This window comes from Podarcis gaigeae (assembly GCF_964106915.1).
Source record: "Podarcis gaigeae genome assembly, chromosome: 4".
NCBI classification, from domain to species: domain Eukaryota; kingdom Metazoa; phylum Chordata; class Lepidosauria; order Squamata; family Lacertidae; genus Podarcis; species Podarcis gaigeae.
Genome location: NC_139677.1, coordinates 41,274,623 through 41,285,762, shown reverse-complemented (window position 1 = coordinate 41,285,762; position 11,140 = coordinate 41,274,623). Strand labels below are relative to the sequence as shown.

Below are 11,140 nucleotides of genomic sequence, written 5' to 3'. Positions count from 1 at the left end.
TAACTCCTTCAACCGTTCCTCATAAGGTTTGGTTTCCAGACACTTTATAATCTTGGTTACCCTCCTCTGCACACACTCAAGCTTTTCAACAATCTTCCTAAATTGTGGTACAATGGTACCTCGGGTTACAAACTCTTCACGTTACAAACACTTCAGGTTACAGACTCCGCTAACCTCGAAGCAGTACCTTGGGTTAAGAACTTTACCTCAGGATGGGAACAGAAATCGCGCGGCAGCAGTGGGAGGCCCATTAGCTAAAGTGGTACCTCAGGTTAAGCATGGTTTCAGGTTAAGAATGGACCTCCAGAACGAATTAAGTTCTTAACCAGAGGTACCACTGTACCCAAAATTGGACACAGTATTATTCCAGGTGTGGTCTGACCAAGGGAAAATGCTCTGTACTTTATAGAGAAACATTAATCTCTGTGTCCCATTTGTTCAGATATAAGATAAAGCCTGCATACTAAGTTTAAAATCTTAACATTTAAAAGTTCTATTCAGATTCCCTGTGGAAAGCACATTATTATCCTAATATTTTTTTATTTAAAAAAAACACCTTTAAAGCCATTTTGAAAGCTGCGTCTTATCAGCTGTGTGTGCATTTATAATCCATTGTGCCTTATCTACTATTTTACTGCGGTGCATTATTTTATGATTTTCTAGCGACTTTTGTTGCTCTTCTCTTTCTTTCTTTTAAAACTTGCAGTCTATCCCGGGAGGGCATATGGTGCAGGATGGAAATTAATACAATGAACAAATAAAGAAACAGGCAGAAAAAATCCAAAAGCAAGGAAGACGAGCAGAGGTGTGTTCATGTGCAGACATTAACAAAAAGAGAATAGGAGAAGAAATAGTTAATGAAATCATGTGAGCTTGGTTTCCAGGTTTGTTATCAGAAATGAGAACAACTAAGAAGGAAAGCAGAGCAAATGCTTCTTTATCAAGCAGAGATAAGAAAACAGCAGCATAGTAGGGTTCATCATGACTGTACGAGGAAAATATAGGGCTACAATTGGTGCTGGTCCTGCTCAGGCCTCATCTGCACTATACATTTAAAGCAGCATCATGCCACTTTAAACTGCCACCCCCCCCCCCGAATATTGGGAACTGTAGTTTATTAAGACCCCTGTTCCCTTCACAGAGCTACAGTTCTGAGTGGTTTAACAGTCAATCATTCTATCTGTGGAAGTGCTGCTAGAAACTGTGGCTAGGAATTCCTTTTAGCAGTCTAGGCTGCACTAGGGATGGCAAAAAAAAAACTTTATTCAATTTGGATTTAAAGGCAAACATACCAAAATGTGCAGTTTCTGAAACAACACTTAAACTGAAACACACCCACCCTTCAAAAATTCATACTTCCCCAAATTTTGTAATGCCATTCCTTACACCTAGTGTGTATACAAATGTTTATACAGGGTGGGTCCTTTAAAAGAGGCCCCATGGATAGAGAGTATATATGTTCCATGGGGCCTCTTTTAAAAGACTCACCCTGTATTAGTAACAATAACATACAAAATGCATTATATTGGGGAAATCGCTTTGCAATCATGTACAGTGGTACCTTAGTTTACGAACTTAATACATTCTGGAAGTCCATTCTTAAACCAAAAGCATTCTTAAACTGTGGTGCGCTTTCCCTAATTAGGCCTCCCGCTGCCAGTGCCCTTCCACTGTTCGGATTCCGTTCTTAGACCAAGGTAAAGTTATCAAACCGGGACACTATTTCCAGTTTTGCGGAGTTTGTAAACCGAATCGTTCTTAAACTGGACTGTTCTTTAACTGAGGTACCACTGTATATTAGGCATAATTGTGCCTTATAAAAGAAACCAAAATGGATAGAATTGCCCATACATAGCTGATTTATCAGCTATAGTCAGCTCAACCATGGGTCAATAAACCATGCACATCCAGTCAAATCCAAGTTAGACTTACTTTAATGCACTGCACATAGAGCTGCCTTTGAATGTGTAGAATGGTGCTGCTTGGTTGCTGGTGGGAGCAATTCCACACCAGGTGAACTCATCATTACCAGGTACATTTTGAAGTGCTGCTTTCAACATTTAAGGGCCTATGCAAACAGGTGGGGACTGGGCTATTTGAAGCACCTGCCTCAGAGGCCCTGCTCATGTGCCCCCACCTGTGAAATCAATCCAGTTTCAGGGCACAAGAGACAGGGCCTTTTCTGCACTGGCTCCCAGACTGTGGAACTCTCTCCCCTTTGTACAGGGTCTTTTATAAGATGGATTTTGGAATGGCTATTGCTCACCCTCATCTGCTCCAAAACTATGTCAATGCGCCTGTTCAGGGGTTTCACAGCATCTCCATGCATTGCGAATGAAATGAGAGGCAGGAATGGGCATTGTCTGCATATTGGTGAGGCTGAAACCCAAACCTCCAGATGACTTCTCCCAGCAGTTTCATGTAGATGCTAAAGAGCAATGTGGACAGAATAGCCTACTATTGAGGCACACCACAGACTCAAAGGCATGAAGCAGAGCTGGAGTATGTACCACTTTGCTAGTACCATCTTGTTCAGCAATGTCTATACTGACCAGCAGCAGTTCTGAAGGGTTTTAGGCAGGAGTATTTCCTTGCCCTCCTGGAGATGCTGGGAATCAAGCTTGGGGCATTCCGCATGCAAAGCAGAAGCTCTTCCACTGAGCTAAACCCCTTCTGCAAAAGCAGTGTTGCAGCCATGATGTGGAGAAGTTGGATGCCATGACCCAGTCACATTGGACTGGAGTTGCAAGGCAGAAATGATAGCTCCCAGGAAGTTCAAAAACCGCAAGTAGAAATGTAGTGACAAGGAAGATCACTTAGTGTGCATGTCCTTCCACTCTACCAGCAGAAACTCATTGCAAATAATCAAGGCTTCCTGGAGTTTTGGAGGAAGTGGGGAATGGGCTAAAATCCCAAACCAGTATCTGAATTTTCTGCTGAACGATGGAGAACTAACATGGCTGTTTGAAGGCGGAAACATGTCAGTTAGCTTAAGCTGGTGATGTCTTAAAAATAAACCTTTAGAACATCAAAGGGAAACTGACAATAGCCTGGTTGTGTCTCAAACAGCTTAAGATTCTGTTTAAGTATTTCTTGTTCCAAGGAAAGATGGTTTTGAAGTTTAGAACGAGGCATGTATTTGAAAGGTGTAATTCTTTTTTACTTTTGGAACACAGATTAAGTAATTGGAGCTGGAGTAAATGTAGGCATAAATGTCTCATTTTTGTCAGTTGTTTTCCTTTAATAAAAGAAACCACAATCTGCACTTTTGATGTAAGCCTACTTCTCACCAGTTGTCTGAAAACAATAAAGAGACCCCATTTTTTCATAGCTGATTTCCTGGTAAAGAGAACACAGAATGCTTGAACATAGACGAAATGGTTTCCTTAACAGTTTTTTCATTCTTTCTTTTCTGCTTCTTTCCTTCATTACTCTCTCTTCTCTCCCTGTTCCCTCCCTACAGTACTGCAGTTATAAATACAGAATGATAGGTAAAGGGGACCCCTGACTGTTAACTCCATTCGCAGACAACTCTGGGGTTGCGGCGCTCATCTCGCTTTACTAGCCAAGGGAGCCAGCGTAGAAGTTCCGGGTCATGTGGCCAGCATGACTAAGCCACTTTTGGTGAACCAGAGCAGCACACGGAAACACCATTTACCTTCCCGCTGGAGCAGTACCTATTTATCTACTTGCACTTTGATGTGCTTTCGAACTGCTAGGTAGGCAGGAGCAGGGACCGAACAACGGGAGCTCACCCCGTTGCGGGGATTCGAACCGCTGACCTTCTGATTGGCAAGCCCTAGGCTCTGTGGTTTAACCCACAGTGCCACCCACATTCCTTATCCAGAATGATATTCTGCATTAAATATGAGTCTTTTTGTTACACTCCTGAGTCTGTTTGTCCAGGAGACAATTCTTATGATAGCTTGTTGTAAATAATTATCTCCTAAACTCAGGACTATTAAATGAAGGCGTTTTGGGGGTCATTAGTCCCTCCCCCTTTTGTTTTAAAATAGAGCTATTAACATTCTGTGAAAGCCAACTCTCCAGTTCCTTGATGTTATACTGCCTCCTGACTATCAGGCTGAAGAGGGTTGAAGGGAACTATAGAACCAATTAAAACAAGACCGTAATGATAGACTTTGTTCAATACTCTATTAAAGAAAGCAGAGCGGCTGCCAGGCCTGTAGAGATCAAAGATTTCTTTTCAGTTTGCATGCAATTCCACTTCTGTAATTGCTTGGAGACCATTCGGCTGCAAGCAAATGCTGTCTGTATTAGCTTGAAATGTCAGCAGCAATGAAAACATCATCAGAAATATACAAACATTCAGCTTTAGGTCAGTAGGACTCTCAACAAATGTGCTTACTTATGCAGCAGGTCTGCCTTCTCCAACTTAGCTGTTGGATTGAAACTCTCATCCTCCCACCAGCATTCAAGGTTCAAAACTAATGGGGTGATCAAGCAATATTATATATGTATTTTACCCAAGGATGCAAAGATTGCCAGCGTGTACAGAGTATTCCTATTTATTTATTTATAAATTACACTGGCTTTGAGGATAAGCATTCAAAAGGCAGCTCACAACATACCAAGGCATGCCAAGGCTACAAAATGCACCAAAGCAAACATAAACTCACTAACTAGACTAAAACAGGAGTGGGTAGGTCCACAGTCCCTTGGGGGTTAATCTGTCAAGGGGCATATGCTGGTAGTGGGTGGAGTCAGAACCAAGAATGGATGATGTGCCCCTTCTCTGTTTCTCTCTCTCTCTCTCTGTGTGTGTGTGTGTGTGTGTGTGTGCTTCCTTTTCTCCCCCTCCTCATTATACACATGAAATTAGCCATAGGTTAATTTTCTAGTTCATCAGAGAATATCACCCCAAGAGCAGTTTAGGTAAGGTAAAGGGACCCCTGACCATTAGGTCCAGTCGTGGACAACTCTGGGGTTGTGGCGCTCATCTTGCTTTACTGGCCGAGGGAGCCAGCGTACAGCTTCTGGGTCATGTGGCGAGCATGACTAAGCCGCTTCTGGTGAACCAGAGCAGCGCACAGAAACGCTGTTTACCTGCCCGCCGGAGCGGTACCTATTTATCTACTTGCACTTTGACGTGCTTTCGAACTGCTAGGTTGGCAGGAGCAGGGACCAAGCAACGGGAGCTCACCCCGTCACAGGGATTTGAACCGCCAACCTTCTGATCAGCAAGTCCTAGGCTCTGTGGTTTAACCCACAGCGCCACCAACTGTACAAATGTTGCATATATTAAATCAGGAGTTAGGAACCTCCAGCCCAGTCCTAATTACACCCATCAGGGATCCTAATTTGGCTCACAAAGTGGTTTTCCCAAGCCACAACCACTTGTCTCACTCTTGGTGTCACATAGGACCCTGGTTGTGCAGGAATCTCTGAACAGTTATGGAACAGAACTCCTCTCTCATTCCTATGCACAGCTTTGTGAAGTGTGGCAATGGTGAGGATTGGCTTTTGTCATCGTGATGGGCAGTGCTTTTATTCTAAAAAAAATGTATATTGAAATACTGCCCCTCAATGGGGCCAAACTTAGATTCACAAAATGTTTAGGGGTATGCGTACCCCCCAGAAAAAAAGCACTGGTAATGGGTGAGATAGCTTCATCCCCATTCCTGTTTGGATCAGTCTTTCTGAGCTTTCTTGTGTGTGTGTTCCCTTCAAGCTACAGTATTGTCCTCTGGGAGTCATACCTTGTAAGTTATGACACACGATGACACTGTTTAGTGTGTGTGCGCCCACACACACAGAGAGAGACACCAAGCCTTACCATTGGGTAAGTATGACTACAAATTCCTGCCTGTTGGTCATACTTACTAGAGATGATTATTACTATTATTATTAATTACCTGCCTTTCACTGTTAAGGCGGGTTAGGGCATTAAAACACAATGTATTAAAAGCTCACACACGCACGCGAACTGTAATTTACCCGACCTGCAATTCCCAGCACCCTGGGCAAACTACAGTTCCCAGAATGTGGGGTGGGTGGGCGCCTGCGTTGAACGTGCTTTAAAAGCATGAGGCACAGGCAGCCAATTCTCTTTCCAGGCACAGCGTTAACGCGCTTCCGATCCAGCAGATGCCGCCCTCTCCCCGCGAAAGAGACGCAGCTCGGGCGCTTGGCTTCCCGGTCGCAGCGAGACTCCACCTCTTCCCTTTCCCCGCCTGCAGGAAGGAAGAGCCGGGCGCGGCGCGGTCTTCGGTTCTTGCTGCGCGCCCTACGCCCGAAGTATGTTTGCCCCGATCCCAGCCAGTTACTTTTGCAGTGGGGTGGGGGCTTTGCCGGTGCCGCTCCTGAAGCACCTCAGCGGAGAAATAGACCAGGAGTTCCCAAGGGCAGGTGCCTTGCTGTCCACGCGGCTCTTGCCGAGGGGAGGGATTGGATCCTGCTCTTTCCCGCATCCTGTTCCCATCGCCCCGTGGGAATTCGCTTCCCGGAGTTAATGGGAGGGCACGCAACGCCTTAGAGCAGGTTTCCTCAACCTGCCCTCCAGGTTGAGACTACAGTTCCATCATCCCTGACCACTGGTCCTGCTAGCTCGGGATCATGGGAGTTGTAGGCCAAAAAAACATCTGGAGGGCCGAGGTTGAGGAAGCTTGCCTTAGAGACCCAGCCAGACCATTTGGGCGTCTAATCTCTAACTTTGGCCACACCAGCCTTTCCCAGCCAAGATGAGCCATGGCTAAGGGTACCCAGCTGAGGAAAGGTGGTCTTTTCTGGGCTGCTGCCCTCAAAATACTCGCAAAATATAGCAAGGATACTCCTGAGGCTTTCTTGCCTTCTACTCTTCAAGGTGAAGGGGATTAAGATTGGGCAGCTGGTTTATAAACAGAAGTGCTGTATTATTATTATTATTATTATTATTATTATTATTATTATTTTAAATTAAGCAGCCCACTTTATATGATACCGATTCTCGTGAAGACTTGCTTGGCTAGGAGAAAGCTACCCCCTGGTGGACGTCTGCCTCCTAGGCAGCTGTTAATTTATTGCTGGCATATATTGAGAACAACATGTGATGCCGTGGCTAGATTACAGAACTGAGACTGGAGAGCCAGGTTCAAATTTGTATTCAACCCTGAAGCTCGCTGAGCGAAGTTACATATAAAATGGGTGAGGAGAGAACGGTTGCAAGCCACCCTGGTGGAAGGGTGGGTTACAAATGCAGTAGATGAGATGAAAAATAAAGTCAGGTGTTGTGGGGCATGGAGTCTGGCAAGTCTACTGTAAGTGACAAATCTTTAAAACTGAGGTGCTTGCTCTATTGTGCTACTTATGTTTATGTAAACATCCCATGCATTGAGCAGAACTGTTTATGGTTGGTTTCCAGGGCAGGGGTTGCTTGTTTATTTATTTAGAAATCCAGTATTCAGGAAATGGTGTTTGGTATATTTCTTGCGGGTGGCATAATAACATCTTTTCTATTCTTATGCACATTTTATGTCTTGGTCTTAGCATAATAACTCTGCTGTAATGATTAGAGCGTTGGACTAGGGCCTGGGAGACCAGGGTTCAAATACCCACTCATCTATGAAGCTCACTTGGGTGACCCTGGGCCGGTCCCAGTCGCTTTGCCTAACCTACCTCACAGGGTTGTTGTGAAGATAAAATGGGAAGGGGTGGAATCATGCCTTGAGCTCCTCTGAGAAAAAGTGCCATATAAATGCAATAATTAAATATAAATCACTAACCTAGTTGGTGGGAAAATAGAGTGAAGCTGACATGGGGCAACTGCTATTTTTTAAAAGTGAAAATTTTTGGCTAGGAACAATTGTACAGTGATACCTCGTGTACCACTGTACAATTGGGACGCGGGTGGTGCTGTGGGTTAAACCACAGAGCCTAGGACTTGCTGATCAGAAGGTCGGCAGTTCGAATCCCCGCGACGGGGTGAGCTCCCATTGCTCAGTCCCTGCTCCTGCCAACCTAGCAGTTTGAATGCTTTCAAAGTGCAAGTAGATAAATAGGTACCGCTCCGGCGGGAAGGTAAACGGCGTTTCTGTGTGTTGCTCTGGTTCACCAGAAGCGGCTTAGTCCTGCTGGCCACATGACCCGGAAGCTGTACGCCTACTCCCTCGGCCAATAAAGCGAGATGAGCGCTGCAACCCCAGAGTCGGCCACAACTGGACCTAATGGTCAGGGGTCCCTTTACCTTTACCTTTACCTTGGGTTATGAATGCTTTGGGTTATGAACTCCTCTAACCTGGAAGTAGCTGCTCCTGGTTGCAAACTTTGCCCCAGAATGCAAACGCAAATCACGTGCTGGAGGCCCCATTAGCAAAAGCGCGCCTCAGGATAAGAACAGTTTCAGCTGAAGAACGGACCTCCAGAATGAATTAAGTTCATAACCAGAGGTACCACTGTATCCTCTGTCTGGTCCTTACTGTTGATAAGCCCACATATCAAAGAAATATGGGATCTAGGTAACATTTTAATTTCTAGTTAAGAAAGCACTGCATTCTCTCTGTCCTGCCCTCCCCCTTTTATGTCTTTTAAAAAACCAAGAAAATGACCATAAATATGGTAATATCCTAGAAGACAATGCAACCAACCTAACTACGTTTACTAATCAGATATCTGCCAGTATATTTGGAGGTTTTCATCGCTACAGTTCATCCTTTAGGCTGCACTCCAGTACCCAATTTCCTATGAATAAATCCTGTTGAACACACCAGGGCTTACTTCTGAGTAGACATACATAGGATTGTGCTTCTGTGAGTCAGATTTCCAGTGCCATTGTTTCAGTAGCCTGAACTACTTGCCCCTCCTCAAAGCTAACAAGCAAAATGAGTTACCCAAATACATATCTGCACACTTGCCCCTCCCCCCCCGAAAAGTGTGTGACATATTGCATGGTTAAAGTTTGGGTCACTTTGGTCCTGGTTTTCCTTTTAAATACATGTTATGTGCAGTCATGTCATGCTGAGACGAACAGACTTAACTTTTCTGACATGAGAAATGAAATCTGCACAGGATTTAAAGCTGTACAGGGTTTAAATTGGCGCAGCTGTTGGATGTAGCAGTTTCAGAGCCAGCCACTCATGCACACTTGGGGATTTGCATGCATGCGATAATTTATTACATTTACCATCAGAATTAACTTGTGCAGAAATGCAGGGTAAGGCTGAATGTTGAGGCAGAACAGAGTTTCTTAGAGCCTCCATTGCTTTAGATCTAAATCCCAAGCATTATTAACATAGAGCAGCCACTTAGAAGATGAATCAGATTTTTCTAGCAAATGTTAGCAATTATAGAAATCATAATGGTGAATGAAAGTCCACCACTCTGTGTGGTTTTTCTGTTTTTATAAGGGACAAAAAGTTGACATTTGGGTGAGGAATCCACCTCTCTAGTCTGAGGGAAAAGGTCAGAGACTTCTGATGTCTGCATAATCTGGAGTAGAGCTTTTTAAATTGCCTCAGCGACTTTGTTTACTACTAGTAAAATGCTACTTTCTGCAGTTTATGCTGGAGGAGTTATTCCAATTTGTTACAAATTAGTTCCTCTTTTCTTAAACCAAGTCCCTTGTTCTCATCATGGTGGCTGAAACAGATTAGCAATCTGAACCCTTTCTGCCATTAATCTATTCTCTCTTTCTCTATCCCCGTTAAGCACAGCCAAGACTTCGTAACCCACAATTCCACTTCTCAGGAATGTGGTGGTTTTCCCATAAAGTTACAGAACGCGTTCCCTTGCCAGGGTCATGAATTCCTGAGAGGCCCCATGTTGGTGTTTATGGTTTTGCAACAGTGGCAATCAGCTGGGATGGAGGAAATGTTGCTTAGAGGAAGGATTAAGTGTGTAAAACAATGAGAACTTTTGCCACTGGGTTAATTGCATTTGTATTAAAGTGTTCTGGCACAGCAGATTCCCTTAATATTTTGCGAGGTATCCAGGCTCCAGCCACCAAGAGTGGATGAAAACTGCCCTTATCAGCTTCTTGCCTTTATGGCCCTGTATTGCCTTTTTGTCTGTCTGAACTTGAGGAGGATACTCTAGGACAGGGATTCCCAAACGGAAGTCCATAGACCACCAGTTGCCCGCAAGCTGCATACAGGTGGCCCACAGCATCTGTGTAGAAATGCAATTAAAAATCATTCAGCATCTAGCATAGTGCATTACAATGCCTACCACAAGTTTTTTTAAAAAAAAAAAAAAACGAGCCTCAGCAAAAAAAATGGGGCAGGTGGGAAGTTTGGGATCCACTACTGTAGGAAACTCATTGATCTGGTCTTCTGTGATGTATGTGTGGGTGCATATCCCTGCAGTCATCATCTAAGGCCCTTTGTGTGCCTCCACGAGTGGTCCAGAGGGCGGCAATACGAAAACGGGCCTTTTCTGCAGTGGCTTCCCATTTGTGGAATACTCTCCCCTGAGAGGCTCGCCTGGTGCCTTAGTTACATATCTTTAGGTGCTAGGCAGAAACATTTTGTGAGTAGCCCAGTATACCTGAAGGAGCGTCTCCACCCCCAACGTTCAGCCCAGACACTCAGGTCCAGCTCTGAGGGCCTTCTGGCGGTTTCCTCCCTGCGAGAAGCGAAGTTACAGGGAACCAGGCAGAGGACCTTCTCAGTAGTGGTGGCCGCCCTGTGGAATTCCCTCCCATCAGATGTCAAGGAAATAAACAACTATCTGACTTTTAGGAGATCTCTGAAGGCAGCCCTGTATCGGGAAGCTTTTAATGTTTGATGTTTTATCGTGTTTTTAATATTTTGTTGGGAGCTGCCCAGGGTGGCTGGGGTAACCCAACAAGAGGGACAGGGTATAAATCAATTATTATTATCATCATTATTCCTCTTCTCCAAGGCCTTTGACTAATTAAACAATCTATGGCCTTTTAAACTGTGAGGGTTTTAGTTTTTGTTTGTTATTATGCTATGTATTTTTTGTGGTTTTTTAATATTGCAGTTTTATATATTGTAGTCTTCCGGTGAAGGGCAGTAAAGAAATTTAATACATAATAATAAGAATCCACATGGGACCAGATAATATTTTCATTTACATTAAGGATGGAAAATCTGTGTTGTTGGATTTCCATCAGCTCCCACCCTGGATTTATAAAATAAACTCGGGCAAGCAGCACCCCCAGTTCATATAGTTTTGGTGCCAC

General features: G+C 44.2%; 1 protein-coding gene across 2 annotated transcripts in view; it reads left to right on the top strand.

Moving 5' to 3' along the window:
* Nucleotides 1-6,171: 6,171 nt before the first annotated feature.
* Nucleotides 6,172-11,140, top strand: part of GEMIN8 (gem nuclear organelle associated protein 8) — a 41,840-nt gene continuing 36,871 nt past the window's right edge. The window contains exon 1 of one of the 2 annotated variants that reach the window (XM_083734594.1): nucleotides 6,172-6,258. The gene's annotated coding sequence lies outside the window, so the exon portion shown is untranslated. The remainder of the gene's footprint in view (nucleotides 6,259-11,140) is intronic. The other variant, XM_083734595.1, reaches the window with a different exon arrangement.